This window comes from Megalops cyprinoides, chromosome 23, assembly GCF_013368585.1.
Source record: "Megalops cyprinoides isolate fMegCyp1 chromosome 23, fMegCyp1.pri, whole genome shotgun sequence".
NCBI classification, from domain to species: domain Eukaryota; kingdom Metazoa; phylum Chordata; class Actinopteri; order Elopiformes; family Megalopidae; genus Megalops; species Megalops cyprinoides.
In genome coordinates this window covers 15,457,995-15,474,816 of record NC_050605.1, presented here as the reverse complement: position 1 = coordinate 15,474,816, position 16,822 = coordinate 15,457,995, and the positions used below count along the sequence as shown (strand labels likewise).

At 45.3% G+C, this 16,822-nt stretch overlaps 1 protein-coding gene across 1 annotated transcript in view; it reads left to right on the top strand.

Moving 5' to 3' along the window:
* The window catches only part of LOC118770329 (GRAM domain-containing protein 4-like), a 47,546-nt gene that overhangs the window by 17,781 nt on the left and 12,943 nt on the right, over positions 1-16,822 (top strand). The gene's annotated exons all lie outside the window — the stretch shown is intronic.

Genomic DNA, 16,822 nt, shown 5'->3' with positions numbered 1-16,822 from the left:
TTTCAATTGAACACAGTTCAGTACAATTCATTTGTATTCAGATCAGTCAGTATTCAGTGCTTTATGGACGTGAAGTGCATTTTATAGATATTGTTAAAGCACGTTACATAATACAAAAAGAGAAGAAAAAGAAATGAATAACGAATAAATAACAAGTAACAAGTCTGTGTCTAAACAAATGAACCCATAAAAATTAAACATTGCGTTCCTAAAATGACAGACAGTTACATTCTTCAGTGCTGTAAGCATCAAGAATAAAATACATTTTTGTTTGTATTTTATTTCATCATTCCAGAATACCACTGCACACGGTCTCTCCAGATATCTGATCTGCGCCCTGAACTTTGCAGCCTGTCGCTTTACCGAATGCTGATCTGAGATGAGCTGGTTTACCAGATAACCCAAAGAAGACTGACTGCGAAGACCTGTTATACCTACCTTACATGTTTACCTTGGTTTAATGCTTTTCTGAGTAAGAAAACCCCCTGTGTGTCCTTTAATGTGTGTGACCTGTATCATCTGGTAAGATGTTTTTGATGTTGTGATGTTAAACTGGAAAGTCCCACTGCCTGTTGGAAAAAGGAATTTGAATATATTTTGCTTCCAGAGCTGTAATTGTGACTAGCGGGTGTGTCTGAGTTTAAGTCCATGCTGTATTGGACTGGTCACATTCTCTATGTATCTTGACTCCTTTTAGGTAACATGCAGTGAAGATGCAGGACACTAGGATTTGGCAAATTCAGTTGCATTGTGTGTATAAACTTGGCATCATCTTAGTGACTTCTTTAAGTGTTTCAATTAATGGGCCAGCCGAGGTCGTCTCAGGGCCAGAGCTAATCCTGTCAGGGTGAGAATATACAGTTTGTGTGACTCTCAGTCCCTGCTGCCCAAGGGCGTTTTCTGAGTCTTTGCTAGTGTTTGCCTCCAGCATGTGCCTTACAGTCTGTACTTGTTTGTACCTCAGAGTCTGTTCCAAAGTTGGCAGTATCCATATTTCAGTATCCAGGGGGGACACCCTTGTAGCATGTGATGAATCGCTTCATATTTGAAAGCTCAAAGTTGCGTAGTATTGTGAGAAATTGTGGACAGGGTTTAATGGGAAAAACTCTTAATGAGATTATCGGGGAAAAAAAAAAAAACAAAAGGCTTATTGTTTGAAATAATGTGGCTAAATACTCAAAGCCAGGACTGTGTTTCTAAGAAATGGATTGGATTCTTTTGAGTCATGCAGTGTTTTGTTTAGCTTCGTAAGATTCACCATCAGATCCTTGTTTTCCTCTGCACATTTTGTAAGGCTGTGAATAATCCTAAAGAGTTGAGGCTAAATCGGGTGATTATTTTATCGGAACAGATACATCATCAGTCAAAAGTTCGGACACAACTTTTATTAATTTCATTATTTTCCACATTTTAGAATAATAATGAAGACAAACCTATGAACTAACACAGGTGGAATTATGCGGTGACCAAAAAGTATTAAACAAACCAAAACTCTTATATTTTAGATTCTTCAAAGTAGGCAAAAAATATTTAAAAAAAAAATATATTTTTTTCAGATGTGTCCAAACTGGCCGGTACTGTACTTAGAATGTCCATTTTATATTTACAGATGCTGTTCATTGTGCCCGCTTGTGCCATGGGCGTGGCACTGCTGTTAAAGGTCACACAGGGTGCTTATTACACTGCTCGTAAATAGGAGCAATTGGTAAAGATAGTCTGTTATATAACCCTCTCGGTTCAGAAGGAAGGCAGTGAGTATTGATGGAAGAACGTCTGTCCAGTGAGACGGCTAAGGAGGAGACGCAAACACACAAAGGGAGCTTTTGAAGTTTACAGTCAAAGCCAGACAGCTTCCTTTCTCTAGTGGTTTGAAGTGTTTGTTAGGAGTTTTTAGGTGGGGGCTTAAGTGAAAACCGTCACACTGGGAGGATATTGAACCAGAGCTTTGCTTGAGATGTGAAGAGAGAATGTCTGAATGAGAGAGGAGGTAAGGGTAGTGTCCTCCAGTGTAGAAACAATCAGGCTCCTGAAAGGCCATCTGAGACAAGCTGTAAACGTTTGATTGGCTTCCCCAAATGTATGGCACTCGGTTGGTCTAGCAAAGTCACTGAAATGTTCACGTCATGACTCCCTGACTCGGTGTCCTGTCACCTAAAAACCTTTTTTTTGTTGCAGAGCCCTGATTGTGAAAACACCCCGGCTTTCAGGACAGGCTGTGTTCCTCTAAGTTAAGTGTGAAAAACAAGCGTTGACCTACAGTAAACTCTAGCATCTGTCATCTGACCAGGCCAGTCGGCCGAGAGGGGAGGGAAGGGGGGGCGGCAGGAGGCGGGGGGGTGGGTGTCACTGAGGATTTAATGACCCCCGGTTGGAAGCTCCACATATTATAGTGTTTAAGACGAGCATGTGGTCTACCAGCTCTACCAGAGAGAGTCAGACTCCCTAAATGTGTGACTCATCGGGGGCAGCGGTTCCAGTTTCACATTAAGCAAACACTAGCGTCAGTGGTGTGGCCGAGCCTGCTGCGCTCCTATAGTTAGCAACTAACTGGAGCTATTCAGAGCGCCTAATTTGTTAAATGTAACTGTGCTGTTTGATGCCAGGAGATATAACTGATGTGATACTGTCCAGGATCCTCTTCTAGTCTGCAGGCCTTTGCCAAGTAAACGGGAGTCACATACAGTAGTGGCCTCTTAAGCTGAGGGGGTGTGCGAAATGCCTTCCCGATGTTGCAGCCCGACTCCTTTTAACCCTTCTAGAATATCACAGGGGGACTTCTTGGGCGATTCCGCACGCCTCGGCCTGCACCTGTGACAGACGGGTCCTTTAAAGGGCGTGTCAGCGCTCGTTTGCAGCGTTGTCACGCTTGAGGTGGTGACGGTGTATTACGGCGGTGAGGCCCTCCGGGGCTGTCGTGTGACTTGTGACGAGGCGGTTGAAGGTCCTATTTCCACTCCCCCGCCGACAGACCTGAAGTTGACTGTATGTTACAGCCATCTTGGCTGTGGGCCTCAGGACCCTTCAGCAGTGAGGAAGTTATTCATGTAGGAATTTGATGTTACAGCACATCTAATGAATGTGTCATTAGCAGCCTGTTGACATGAGCTCAGGTAGAGGGGGAGTTGATCCTCTGATACAGGAACCTACTCTTTTGAACAATATTTGCGAAAATGTTTGAGAGGCCTTATTTTCTACCGTATGAAGCTCTCTTCAGAACGAATCATTGTTATTAATCAAACTCCAGGTGAGGCACTGATTTAAAGGTGAACGTGGAGCGTGGCGGTGACTTGGTGATTAAGAAGTACAGCAGAGTGTGTAATTGGGGCAGGCCCGCTGTGTGTGGGTGAGCACGCTCTTCATCTGAAGATGCTCTGCTGGACTCCTCACACCAATCCTGGAGGCAGCAGCGGCAAACCTCTGACTTCGTTTCAATTCCCATCACAACTGAATAAAACCCCAGTTCACCTAAGGTGTTCGGTAATGGTTTGAAGAAACATTTAAACCCTCCTGTATTTCCAGCCTGAGCTGCTCCCTGGAAGCACAGCCAGAATCTGAAAGACTGTGGGTACAGTTTTTCATGCCAAGGTGCTCGACTTTTCCTCCGGTCCCTGCCTATGGCATTTTCAGTAAAGGTGACGTAGATTTCAGCAGAAGGGGGGGTCACCATAGCTGCACTTCACTCTCTGACAAATTGCTCTTTTTAGCATTGGATTGCTGGGTGACCTTTCTGAGCTCCGCTTCTCCAGAGGCATGCTGGGTGATGGGATCTGCCCCTGTTTTCTGTAGACGCTGCGCTTCTAGTTGTGTGAAGCAGCTAGAGCGATAGAGAGCGGGAGCCCAGGGTGGCTGTCTGGTGAGTGGAGTCATCAATCCTGTGCTGGAAGGTGATTGCCTCAGAGGCAGATCCAGCTGCAGAGTTGACAAGGACGGCCTGCGTTCGTCTGTACGGGCCACGGGAAGGGATATTGGCACGTTTATCTGCTCGGTAAACGGAAAAACAGATGTTGAACTCTGCTTTCCATCTTCTCTGTGTAGGAGGCCCTGCTGATTCTGCCTTTGACTGCGGCCCTTCGCAAATCGGGTGGTACCTCTCCCAGCTGGCAAATTAGGGGTGGAGCAAGCCCCATATCTACGAAGCACCAAAAAGTGTGGCACTTTCGGGAGTTTCCTAGAGAAGTAACCACAATGACTGCGAGGTCTGCATCCTCACAGCTATCGGCATTTGTACCGTCTAACCCCGTTTGAACTTGTAATCTTCGCCGTGCAGCTTCATACGGTTACATAATGAATGACTGGCCATGGACCATTCTGCGCTTTCTGCTTCTTCTCCATTTTTCACCGATTCTGCTGCAGTGGCACCGTGTAAAACCCTCACTGTTCGGTGAATGGAACTGTCTGTGATAACTCTAGTTCTGTACGGAGCAGTAGTCTATTTAAAAACTTTGCACGTGATAAAAACGCACGGCAGCGTAGCTCTAAATTATGCAGCAGTTCCCCGACGCCGTGCACAGAGCAGACATTCTCCAGCAGAAGGTATGTTGTTAGGTTATGCGCGCTGCCACTCCTCGTATGTCCAGGAAGACATGATTAGAACGGAGGCATCGGTTAACTTGACATGCGGAGGGCAGCGCTGCAGCCTGACAGATTTATTTATGGGGCAGAGAGAGACAGATATTGCAGAGAGAGAGAGAGATAATGTGAAGTGTGTAAAACCCGCAGTGACGTTAACTGTCTTCATAATACAGTGCATATGTGCTGTAACATATTCATATGGTTGGAGTTGTGATTTTAAAACTGGACCTGTGACTAGAAGTTTGCAGGATCAAATCGCTGATGGCGCATTGCCGCCGTGTCTTAGAGTAAAGCAATTAAGCTCAACTTCTTGAGAAGAACGCCCAGCTGCGTAAATCTACATGTGAAATGTAAGCTGTGGAAGTCACTGTGGATTATGGGATCTGCCAAGCAATTATATAATGTCAAATGAATAAATTAATGACAGTTTTATGCGGTACTGTGAGGTGCCAACTAGCCATGGTGCTTGACCTCACAAATGTCCATCATGATAGAGCACTTGCACATTTGTGCATCAGTTTGAAATGCAGGTGCATAGCAGGTGCACCATGGCATCTCTAATATCTGTAGTGTCTCTAATATCGGTTATTGCAAGATGCCTGTGGTAAATTAACCACCTATTAAACTGGATTCAGAGCTGTGCTGAAAATCCTAGTGGAATCATCAAAGGGCAAAATTTGCTCTTGGGGACGGCGCTACATTTCTGAAAATATCACCGCAAAGGGATAGCTCTGATATGAATTTTATTAGTATTAGTGCAGGCGCCGGCACTGAAAGATGAAAAGTATCATCTCTCCCTCTGGGAAGCAGGGCTGCGGCAGGCTAATATCGATCTTGTGTCATCGGCGGGTTAGAGTTGTCCCGATCCGAGGCTGAGAGAAACGGCGCTCGCTCCGCGGAGGAACGAAGAATATATCCCTCATCCCGGAAAGTGCTTGGCGTTCGGCGTGATAAATGGAACACGATTGCGGGGGACATTCCCAGAGCTTTTTTTTTTTTTTTTTTTTTTTTTTGTGGCGTGGTCGCTGGCATATCCACAGCCACCCGGGCTAGCGCGGCTTAGGCAGGCATGGCTAGCCATGCGTGTAATTTGAGGATGGATTCTTGCTTTGTGAGGGCCCTGTATGCAAATTGTTTACTTACATAACTATGTGGGGCGCTCAGCTTTGCCATACTGCCTCCCGCCGGACCTGCTGGTAGGGGGGGGGGGGGGGTGTTCTGCCCGGCGTAGCTGTAGCCGACCCCCCTCTGTTCAGGAGGAGCAACATGGAGCCGCTCCGCTGAAAAAAGGATTTGTATGGCCAAGCTCCTGCATGGGGCCGAGGCCATTGTCTGGCTCTGGCTGGAAGGGGACTCAAGGGGGAGGCTTGGTTGGGCTCTCTCATGCCAAATGAGGGACACTGATAACTCGAATCTCTGAATACCTCCTCGCTCCGGACTGCCAGAAACAGCAGTTTACATGCTGGGAGAGGACTGGAGCAGCGCAGGGCAGTCTCTCTAATGGCCCCCGAGGCCAGGCGCTGTGATATGCACAGGGCTTCCTTTGTCAGTATAAAGGGCACATTTAGCCCATATTTAGGTGTCTTGGTGTTAGGTGTTTGTCTCAATTTTATGTCTGTGCATCTTCTCTCAAAAGTGAACATAATGGTCTATTACCCTTCCCTCTAATGTGTGACACTACTTCTGTATGTCTGTGTCATGACCGATTTGATTATTAATTTTTATGTGTTTGTGCATGATCAACCACCGTTAAGTTGAATGCCTTAGAATGAGTACAAAGAAAAGAAACTTTTGTCTTCTGTTACCTCCCAAGTAGCAATAATAAAAATATATGTAAAGATCACAAAAAGTGATGTCAAAGAGGTGGCTGTCTATTGGTCATCTCTATGGATATTCATATTCCTGCTATAAATTCCTGCTATGAATGCATATACCCTCAATTCCTACTATAAATAGGCAGTGTGTGCTGTTGCTCAATAAGGTTTTTAATTGTCTGTCTGGTTATGGTATGTTTGGCAGGAGATGCAGTGTCCTGAGTTCTTTCCAGTTTTTCCCAAAAGAAATGTTCACGTTTTAGTCATTTCCCTATGTATTAGACCTGTAGCACCTGTCAATTAATAATCAAAACTCTTTACCTTGTAGTGCCCTTGTATTTGTATAAATACATATGTAACTGCTGTGGATGTAATATATAGATGCATAAAATTATGTAATTTAGTGTAATTTATATTATTTGCATAACACACATTTTCATATGTTAATGAAATTATATGAAGTTGTGAAGTATTGAGCATTTTCAAACAAAAAATACTGTGCGGCGTATTGTGCTTGCATAATGCATTGCAATTTAACAAGCTTTTCAATTTAGGCAAGGCTCACCCATCAGTGACTGATGGCTTTTTACCTAATTGTGTATACTGCTGTATCATTACAATTACCTCTGTGTGCTCCCCATTCAATTCATTTTAATTATGACTGTGAGACTGGGTTACATTCAATCATTTTTCTCACAGTGAGGTCAGAGGCCAGTTTGCAGTTAACAGTTGTTTTGCATTAAAACGGAAATGGTTTTACGTAAGGAGCGCAAAGGTAACACTGCCACATTAGATGGAAGACGGCTAGATCTCAGTTGGTATGCCTGTTCTTCGCAAGACCCAACCAAAAACAGGTTCAAGATGCTTATCAAATTAAGTCAAACTCTCTCCCTCCCCATCTGGTGTTCAACAGCTGCTGCTGCTGCTGCTGATGCTGCCACAGGTGCAAGGTTCCGGAATGTAAAAATGTGAACCATGTAAAGGTTTCAGCCTTGTTCTCGAGGGTGCTGTTTTAGAGCCAGCGCGGTGCATTGGTGCTTGCTGTCAGGAGCGCGAGTGTGGGTAGTGTGGATAGGGAGCGTCTGTGCTAATGAAGCTGGTTTCGCTCTGAGGTTAACTGGTTTCTGACCCGATGTGTCGTCTCTGCAGCAGGAAGTGAGACTGAACTAAGAGGGTGGAGACACACAGTCTCTTCTCTGCACTGCTGCCATGGAGGACTTGAGAAACCCTCCAAAACGCAGCCATTGTGTGGTCAGAGTGAAAGACAGCTTTGCACTCGAGCATCAGAAGTGTAAAAAGCCACCAAGCTCTCCTCAAGGGCAAGTTCAGAGAGTGTTATCAATTGATAAGGGGAGGAGGAGTCGACTGACCTTCGACTGATCTTCTCACTAAGACAGGAAGCTACATCTGTCAGCTATCCAGCAAAACTACTCTTTAGTTTTTAGAATGTTGTTTATGGTCCCTGCAACCTGAGGGCACATATTACAGCTGGCTAATATCAGGACAGATCAAAGATAAACGCTTCCTACTGATAGCAGCCTATGCGCAGACCCGTCTCCAAGAATAACTGTTTACTTTTCAGCTGTCTGCACGGGTACGTGCTTCACCATCTTGGTCTCCAAATTCACACGCTCTTTATGCTCAGAATAACTGAAATGCGTCCAAAGCAGGTGCGTTGGCGTCTCCAAAGTAAAACGCACATGAAGTGCAACTGCCCACTCTGTTATGAAATAAACGAGGAGAGATAGCAACAAATCAGATCCTCTCAATACTTTATTTCAAGCTGACATGAACATGTTTTGTAATAACCCTTCAATACTGTCATGGTGCCCCTTTTTTGCACCCCGGTTTGTTTCTAAAAGGTGAACTGTGATGATGTTATGGAATATGAAACCCTGGCTGTGGCTTATTCCAAAATGTGTCTTCCTCAGCATTACTTTTTAATGTCTTTGTGAAATGGGACACCCCTTGGTCTCCCCTGATTGGCTGGACCTTGTCATGCTCCAGGTAGGTGGGAGACCTTGGAATGACAGGGTATGAATGCAAGCTCTGCAAGCGTTCGGTTTGTACAGATTGTACAGTACTTGTAGCATTCAGATACTAACCCAAGTAATTGAGTCACCTTGTGGTCAGATGTTCACATAATAGAATATTGATCTCACCCTTAGTCATAACTGAGATTACCTGTTCCTTGTATTTGTCACGTTCAGTAGCTTTCTCAGGGGGTGCACTCCAGTGCCCTTCCAGGGACTCAGACCTTCACTCCTCTAATTAACAGTTAAAAGTCCTGATTCATGCGTGTGCTACTTTGCTGCCTGTATGGATGAATCATCATCTTTTTCTGCAACGTAACCGCCCGGTTTGAAGATGTTTGCTCTGCAAAACGCACTTCGCAATAACAATGGATTTGCGGTAAATGGAAATAAGCGCTCCCCTTTTGAATGGGGGCTTTGTCTCAGCAGAGCTTGGAGACGTGCTGAGCTGTGCTCTCCTCTTCACGGTTTCTTAAGGAGAGAGAGAGAGGGAGAGAAAGAGAAAGAGGGGGGAGAGAAAGAGAGAGGGGGATTAATCTCTGCTGGCACGGGGCTGCTTGTTCCATCAGGACAGCCTATAAGGTCCAATATTTTAGCAGTTTACTATGTCGGAGCAGTTTAGTTCAGATCAGTGTAGTACACAGTATTGACATTGTGTGCACTGGGTGGCCAGACCTGGGCTCACTCCTCCTCGGGACCAGAGATGGGATTATTAAGAATCAGAGGAGCAATCTGTTACTGCAGTATTTCTCACCCTCCTCACCTGTCTGAATTCCACTGCTGTCACTCTGAATACTGTGCATCTTGTGCTCCTTCATTTCAGCTTTCATCTGGTCTGCACTCTGCAGGAACAGACTGATTGATTTGGTCTTAAAGTTTCTTTTTCTGGGGGGGCTGGGGGGGGGGGGGGGGGGCTTTTTTGCCCTCTCAAACACTTACGACACCTAAACCTTGCCATATATAAGTGCCAGGCCTTCCATCGGAACATCTCGCTGACTTTGTAAAAGCAGAGTTAGAGTACTTCCCATTGCTTCCTCTGCTACCACTCAGAGCAATTTTGCTTGTTACCAATGCAACAATGCTCTTACCTTTTAGCTGTCCACTATAACTGACATTATTTCTGTGCTTAGTTAATATGCTTTGTTAAGCACTCTGTGGCATTTACTTTTCTCCTTCCCTACACGTCTCATTTTTAACTGAAGATATTTAGCTGATTGATTTATTGTGATGAATAATGTCTAAATAACTAGTATCCTTTCAGATGCGGAGATTTCCTTTGTAAACAAATGACTGTCCTCATGTTAAAAATGTCAGCTTTTAAGTTTTTTTTTCAGTTTGGTAGAAGTGAACAATGTACCATGTAATGTGTATTGCGTAATGTGTGCTGTGCTGTGGCATGCAGTCCAAAGCTTCAGCCTTTGGACATAGGGGCTAATTGGGAATGTCACTAAATTAAACCCAGCCCAGGCTCCTTGGGGCAGATTGTTGCTTTGCCATGTGTTTGCTCAGCAGAAGCCCTGAAAAGCTTCCATTTATTCCCATCCGTGCAGCTGGATTCAGTAAAAATCGAGTCAAGCACATTTGCTCAAACGTGCAACAGCAGATTTTCATCTGGGATTCAAGCCCACGTCCTGCTGGTTCCAAGCCTGGCCCCCTCTGCGCTGAGCCTCACGGCTGCCCTGGGGTGCTGCCATCCTGAGACAAAAGGCAGAGTGCTGCACAGAGCCGGCCCAGAATTGTCACTGTGTGGCCTGGTGCTCCGTGACATTTATTTCTCTGTGTATTTGGCACAGGCCTGCATCCCAAGATATGTAGATTTCGTTCGAAAATGCCGATATTGACCTATTGCAGGGCTGCCCTCTGCCCGTGGTGCACCGGAGAGCACGCCGAGTTGGGGGGGTCAGGGAAGAATGGGCGTTGCTGATGTGATAAGGCGTGACGGAGTGTGGCTGGGTTGCACCCATTAGGCCGCTGCGTTCGATAGCGGTTACACAAGGGCAGGGGGGCGGGAGGAACGTGACGTGGTCAGACAGGGGATCGCTTAAAACTCCAGATTTGCTCCTAACGGTTGTGATCAGTGCTGTGATACCAGGCCTATGTGGCTCAGCTGCGATTCTAATAGGTTTACTCGAATTCTTTGGAGTGGATTACCAGGGGAGGGGCTAATCTGCTTAGTCATGCCTTTAAGACCGAGAGGGTCCGTTCACCTGCCTCGCAGTCCCCTCGTCCCTACGGTGGAGCGACTGTTTTGGCTCATCCTGTACCTCGTTACCTCGCAGGTCCCCTTGTGTGGGTCTAATTCCTCAGGCACCAGCATTCGGAAGGTGCCCTTTAGCTTGAGTTATTGACAAAGGTGTGCTCTTGTCCACTGTTAGCCTACCATGGGGCAATGAGTTGCACAGAGCTCCTAACACAAGCATGACGTAGAGCTTTCTTCCACCGAGTCTGAGCAAACATGGCAAACTTCTCCTAACCTTTGTTCTGTACCTGGGGTATAAACTGGAAAAAAATACCATTCTCATTTGTTGTACTGCTTCAAGAATGTGTCTATGTGTTTGTCGGCCCATGTTAGAAATGAGTTGGGGGTATTACAGATCTTTTGACTGCACTACCCATGCTGACCTGTAGGTTAATGGACCCAGCTGAAACAGGGCTGTCTAAAAAATGGCCTGTTTCCTCACATTACCTTGAAGAACATTGAGCTGCAGAAGGATGGCAGATGTCTGCTCCTTTCCCACCCAGTCTTTGGGTAAACAGTCCAACTCAGCATATTTTAATATCCTCATGTGTCACTTGGCCTATACCTTTAGAAAAACGTCAGTGCTCTTTTCCTGTGTTTTTCCTATGTGGCATAGCCGGCTTGCTAGCTGGTGAGTGTACAAAAGAGCAGAGCGTGGATCAAATGAAAATGAAAAGTCCATCTCCCTATCAGCGAGTGAAGTCTGAGTCTTCAGGTGCATAACTGCAGGAGACTGGACTGCTTATTTGGAAACTTAATGTCTTTTTTCACTTCCATAAACACTCCTACTTCTGCCAAATGCACTGCCGCTACACTGGTTGCTACAGTGACTACCAGGTTGCCAAATATACCACACTTCATCTATGGCTGCATGTTTTTCATGGGTATCTTTTGTGTTAGCAGTGTTATTACAGATTTCATCTAGGGAAAATACTGATGTCTGAAAAATTTTGTAATGACGGATGTCAAGATTTAATGATGTGAATGGACCCTGTGCAAAGGGCGTGTTGAATAACTGCTGGTCACTGTTTTGGATCACATTGGCCTTGGTCCCCTGTGGTGGTCAGACCACATAAGAATGCAGCCTTTGTTTTTGTGGGTGGTTCAATGACCCTAAATACAGCTCTCACCCTCTCACCCAGTAGAAAGCGCACAGTTGGGGAAAACTGTCGTTCTGGGGAAGTGAAGCAGTAATCTCCTGTGGTCTGCTGGAGTGACCTTTCCCCCTGTCAGCATGTGCTGCGAGGTTCTCGTGTCTGAGAGTGCATGCTGTACAGAGTTATCCCTCTGAGCCTGAGATGGGATCCACCGAACGCCTGCTGGTTTTTGCCAGGCTGAGCTGGGCTGAGCCATCCTACAGGACTGCCGGTCCCATGCAGCTTGTGGGTGACCGAGTCCGTTTAGGAGCGGCTTGGTTATTATGGACTCATGAACCTTGCCTTTACATGAATGGGCCCTGCAAAGGACCCAGCTGTGTGAATGTCACATGAAAGATGGAGACTGTTGGCTTTGCCTGGGGGAGTGTGCCCTCACAACAAATGGACAATAAGCAGGTATAGGTGTTGTTGAGGCCCTCCGACACTGATAGATCCTACTTCCCAAGAACAGTCATGTTTTTTTTTACCTAGTACACAGAACATAAGGAGACCGCGGTGGCAGACCTCCTGGCAGAAGGATTTATACATCCACATAATGATGGCTGTAATGTGCATGCGCATGTGTGCTCTGTGGATATTAATATTGCATAACCTGTAACAGGTGGAAGCTAAATGAGATTGTCTCCTGGAATATTTATCTGATGCTGCCTGTCTCCCTCTGTACATCCTCTAATTAGAAGATGGTTTAGAAAACGCAGATCCTGTAAATTATAAATGGGTCTCACTGGGGTGGGGGGCGGGGGGGGGGGGGGGGGCCACCAAGATCTTTAAACCTCCAGCCAGTAAATGATGAGGATAATTCTGCGTTTCTGTCTTCCTCTCTCTCTTCGTCTATGTCTCCCTTCTGTTTTTGAGAGTGATTACTCCTCTCTGAAACCTGGACATGCATACATCTTGCTGTTCTCTGTCCACCCCAGTGGTCATGCCATGTATGTCACAACTTTGAATGTTTGTACTATAATTAATTTGTAACTGTATTTATATATACAAACACGTACAGAATATTAATATCTTATGAAAGTGTAGCTGAATATGTAACCAGGCAAGACTGTGCAACAGCTGAGACCCTTGCACTGCAGAAGAACTTATTCGTTTAAGTATTGCGTAAATTAAGACTAGGGCCTGCATATTGTTCAAGCATTAGTGTGTGTGTATGTAGTTTATATTGTATAACAGTGTTGACTCATGTTGAGGTCCTGTCTGATTCTGCACCCATGTTTAAAGAACTGGTCTTTTCTGAGCCCATCAATTTTTTGTGGTAGTTTAATTTTTAGTATGTCTTAACCTGTACACCAGGTAATAATTGTCTATGCCCAATGGAATCAAATGAGATTTGAAAGTTCTCAAAGCAGGGAAGTATTTTTTCCTTCTTTCGTCTTTCCTTCATTTTGGTGTTTTCTTTTATTAGATGGTGTAGGATGTAAGGTTTTTTTTTAAAGCGCAGTGTTTTGGTGGAAAGCAGGTCTAGCGTTTCACCCAGAGGCTGGGTCCAGTAAGGAAGGCCAGTATTCGGCCATTATTAATACTGCAGAGCAACTCCCCAGCTGACTGCCTCAGTAATTATTTGGATCAAATTTGTTTCCATCTTTATGAATAGGTTTATTGGTGCTTGCTGCTGTATCTCGGGGAAACATCTGGCTTGTAATTTGAGGTTGAAGCGCTTTAGCACTGCCTCCGGTAGCTCAGGGATGAGGTGTTTTAGCATCTTGTCGCTAATGTTGTCACGCCCACTCACTTTCCTGAATTTGGTTTCTGTTGTCCTCAATAAACTTTGAAAGTCAATTATATTTTGATTAGTCTTGATAGTCTTTTACAGTTTTCTGCTCAGATTAATTTTTGTCATTGTCACCTGATCTGGGTTAAGATCTTTAATATTTTCAGAGTAGTTGGCAGTAGATGCTTAATTTTTTTGGGTGTTGTTAATTGCTGTTTTTATATAACTCCCAGAATTAGTTTTGGTCAGTTGCCTCCTAACTTTTATTATTCTTTTCAGCCATTTATTAGCTTTTCATGTGCAGGAGTTGCTTGTGCTGTTTAATGTGGCCTGTGTATATTTGATACGTCATTCTGATTCATATTCACACCATTGTGACATCTCTCTCCCTCTACTTATGTAAATTCTGCTCATGTAAAAGGCTTTATTGGCATGACTAAGTTTCCATTTGTACTGCGTGTGAAGCGTATTCTCAGGTAGACTGCTAGGCTAAAATTGTATTGAGATTTACGAGATGCAAACAAACATATCTGTTTACCTACATTCACGCATTAATCTTCAACATTTAGTGACTGAAATCACTGCGCATGCAATATATGTAGGAATTAAATTAAAATTTTTATAGAAATCAATGTTTACACAGGGGGGTCTACCGGTTAGAATTAAATTATGAATAATAATTGGTAGCTTTTTGCCTGCTGCACTGTGATGAGGCCATATTTATGTCAATTGTCCATGAGAGAGAGAGAAAGAAATAGGTGTGTGTGTGTGTGTGTGTGTGTGTGTGTGTGTCTGTCTCTGAGTTAGTCCTCCAGGGCACCAGTTCTTCATTGTCATAGCGCCATGGCGTCTGCAGAAGACACTGTGATGTGCTCTCTAAACGCTGTAAGAACCAGCCTGTTCAGAAAGGTTCACAATGCCCTCAGAGTGCATTTGCTGTTTTTGGCTGCTGCTCAGTTACGGCCCCACAGTCAAGGCAGAAATCTTCCCTACCTTGCTGGCACTTCAGCCCGGGGGAGTTTCCTGTTCCCGCGGAGAGCTCCATTCTCAGAAAACGGATCTGTTTGGAAATTCCGGAGCCCGAATGAGCCGCGCTGTCGTCACGTTTGACGTGGCCTGTGCTGGTTCCCGTACTCTCCCCGGTTGTATAAGAGAGCCCAGTGTTGTGGGAATGTCCAGTTGAAAGGGTGATAACTGTTCATCATTTGGATGCGTGATCATCAATTATTTAATATTACTTCCTGTGCTGTGGCTCAGGGACATGGAATGAGGTGTGTTTTCCACATTAATTCAGCCGATCGATTTTTCCCACCATTCTGGATGGGTTACAGACACATCACGTGCACGCTTTTTTGTTTTGTTGCTTTCATCTGGCATGTTCTGCTGACATCACCACACAGCTAGAGGCAGCCTACCTTCCAGGCGTGCATCAAAAAGGGAACTGCTGTCTGGGAGAAGAGGAGACAAAAACTACGAACGAATACACGGTAGTCTTGAACTGAAGTGAAAGGAGACGTTGGTGACTGCTTTTTGAATGCTGTTTGATTGGGAAGACCAGTGGACAGCATTTGTGTGGAGCTTACAACAATCTCAGTCATTTGCAAGCGCTGTTCGTCTCTGCCGGGACACCAGTACACAGTTTTTGTTGTTGGCCTTCAACAGCTGTAGCACTTGGTTGTTTTGATATGCCATTTGTTTCACTGGGACACGTAAGACTATTTTTGGAATCACCTGTTCCCCGTCAGTTCCCTGAAGTCCGAAGATGGACTATTGTCTCTGTGCTATCATCGTTAAAAAAAAACGAAACAAAAAACTAATTTAACTCCAGTGGCAGCTGGAACCAAGAAGACAGAGCTTGTGCCAGAGGAGAGCTCAGGAGTCGGTGAGTTCACTGTGGCTATCTTGGTTTGGGAGGTCTGCATCAGGCCAGATTTTGGGTTTGTTTGTTTGCTTTAATATACTTCCACACAACACACGGTCAGGTTACACCAGCTATTCCTCTTTCAAAGCATAATCTCAGCGTTTGATTATGAGCCAGGGGGTAGCAGGGTCACAGCGGCATCAAGCTCCATGCTTCACCCCTGTGACTCACAGGGAAACATTGCAGACTGTTATTTGGTTGAAGGCCCTGTCGTATTTGATATCGGTTTGAACCGTGTGTCGGAATGCCACGGCTGCTTGCTAATGAATGGATAGCGGTGGACTCTGGGATACCTCTGAGAGGGAGAGATCTGCGTAAATGACAGTGAGATTAAAACCCAAAACAAAGGCTTATTGTGGCCGCTCTGGATCCTCCTCGGATTTGAGCGAAGACCGCTGTGGAAACCTCTCTCTGACAGATTTAGAGCTGCCCGGGGGCTGTGGAATGTTCCTAGAACCTCTCCAGTAATTACACGAAACACCGTCGGCGATGTCCAAGGTCATTTAATGCAGGTGTCACCGATACCGAGCGATGTCTGATAAAACACTTCAGTAATGAATCTCTCGTCCTGGGTGGGGGCGGGGGTGGGGGGGGGGGGGTCACCCCAGAAGGAGGGCTCACTTTTCCCGCACCGTCTTTGTCCGCGGCCCAGAAGAGGCAGCACCGGCCTTCAAATATTAACGACTCTGTGAGAGGAACAAAAGGTGCGGACAAACGATCGCTCTCCTGTCATTGGCCGAGGGCCCACCTGACATCACCTGACCGGCGGAATTGTGCGGCTGCCAAAGGACCGCGGGGGCCTTGGAGGGAGCAGAGTGAGCTCTGAGTGCTTCCTGATCAGGGGAACGGAGTCTCAGCGCAGCGTAGCTGTTGTTTCTGTTTGCCCACAAAACCTGTGGAATCATTACCTTCAATCAGCAGACCCCATTTGTGTGGTTAATAAACTACTTTTATAAAGCGCTCAGTTGTCAGTCTGTGGGATACAGTGGAGGAGGCTGAGGGGTTGACTTCCCAATAGCCTTTCTGTATTCAACAGGAGACATTGAGGTGGAAAATAAATGTGTGTGTGTGTGTGTGTGTGTGTATACATATATATGTATATATATATAACAAAATAATAAATGAAATATATATTTCTTATGTGCGTGGAACCAGGGGTATATCCATTTCACTGATACAACCCCTGTTATTACAAGGTTTTCCGTGTTTGTGTATTAACTCTCATTTGCACTGTCTAACCGAATGAAGTCATTGAATGATGTCAGTTCCCTTGTGTGAAATAGGGATTTTTCATCTCATTATTCATGGTGTTGTCCTTGGGCTGAACGGAGGCAGAGTGAACATTCTACACCACACAGTTAGTATTGTGTTA